This window comes from Sebastes umbrosus, chromosome 16 (genome assembly GCF_015220745.1).
Source record: "Sebastes umbrosus isolate fSebUmb1 chromosome 16, fSebUmb1.pri, whole genome shotgun sequence".
In the NCBI taxonomy this organism is placed as follows: Eukaryota; Metazoa; Chordata; class Actinopteri; order Perciformes; family Sebastidae; genus Sebastes; species Sebastes umbrosus.
The window spans coordinates 62605-63999 of NC_051284.1; the positions used below are offsets into that span (position 1 = coordinate 62605).

General features: G+C 35.2%; 1 long non-coding RNA gene across 1 annotated transcript; it reads right to left on the minus strand.

Moving 5' to 3' along the window:
- Positions 1 to 255: 255 nt before the first annotated feature.
- Positions 256 to 1395, minus strand: LOC119504232. Its single transcript, XR_005210524.1, has 2 exons — positions 1169 to 1395; positions 256 to 564 (listed from the first exon to the last, which is right to left on the minus strand). It is a non-coding gene; the product is annotated as an uncharacterized LOC119504232 (long non-coding RNA).

Below are 1395 nucleotides of genomic sequence, written 5' to 3' on the forward strand. Positions count from 1 at the left end.
CATCACATCAAAGGACGATGTCATCACATCAAAGAACGATGACATCTCATCAAAGGACGATGACATCACTGTAATACATGAAAAGACATGTATGAATATTCAAAATGACGTATGGAAAACTAAATTTAAATGTCCAGAAAAGTGGCAGTGTTGCTGCGCAGCAGTGTCTGGTGACCATTGTGAAGCTGTGTGTTTAGCAATGCGAGTTGCATCCAACTCATATTTACCTGGCATGGGAGATACAATGATCAAGCATGTTATGACAATCATTTTTTTTAAAGTTATAAAGATATACAGATCAATACCAGCCATATTCTTGAAAAGAAGCATTATTTTGAAGAAAAATATATATATGTTACAAATATCCAACTGAGTAAAGATTGTCAACTGTGAGTGTATTTTAGCAGCACGCTTCAAATATCTACCCAAACTAGCCTAATGTTCCAGAATGTGTGAAAACATCAAAGGATGATGTCATCACATCAAAGGACGATGTCATCACATCAAAGGACGATGACATCACATCAAAGGACGAAGACATAACATCAGAGGACGATGACATCACTGAAATAAATAAAAGGATATGTATGAATATTCGAAATGACTTATGGAAAACTAAATTTAAATGTCCAGAAAATTGGCAGTGTTGCTGTGCAGCAGTGTCTGGTGTATTTAGTGTGTTGAGCAATGCGAGTTGCATCCAACTCATATTTACCTGGCATGGGAGATACAATGATCAAGTATTTCATGACAATACATTTTTTTTAAAAGTTAAAAATATATACAGATTAATACCAGCCATATTCTTGAAAAGAAGCATTATTTTGAAAAAAAAAAATGTATGTTACAAATATCCAACTGAGTAGAGATTGTCAACTGTGAGTGTATTGTAGCAGCACCCATCAAGTGTCTACCCAATCTAGCCTAATTCCAGAATGTGCGACAACATCAAAGGACGATCACATTACATCAAAGGACGAAGATATCACATAAGAGGACGATGACATCACTGTAATACAGAAAAGGACATGTATGAATATTCAAAATGACGTATGGAAAACTAAATTTAAATGTCCAGAAAAGTGGCAGTGTTGCTGCGCAGCAGTGTCTGGTGACCATTGTGAAGCTGTGTGTTGAGCAATGCGAGTTGCATCCAACTCATATTTACCTGGCATGGGAGATACAATGATCAAGCATGTTATGACAATCATTTTTTTTAAAGTTATAAAGATATACAGATCAATACCAGCCATATTCTTGAAAAGAAGCATTATTTTGAAGAAAAATATATATATGTTACAAATATCCAACTGAGTAAAGATTGTCAACTGTGAGTGTATTTTAGCAGCACGCTTCAAATGTCTACCCAAACTAGCCTAATGTTCCAGAATGTGT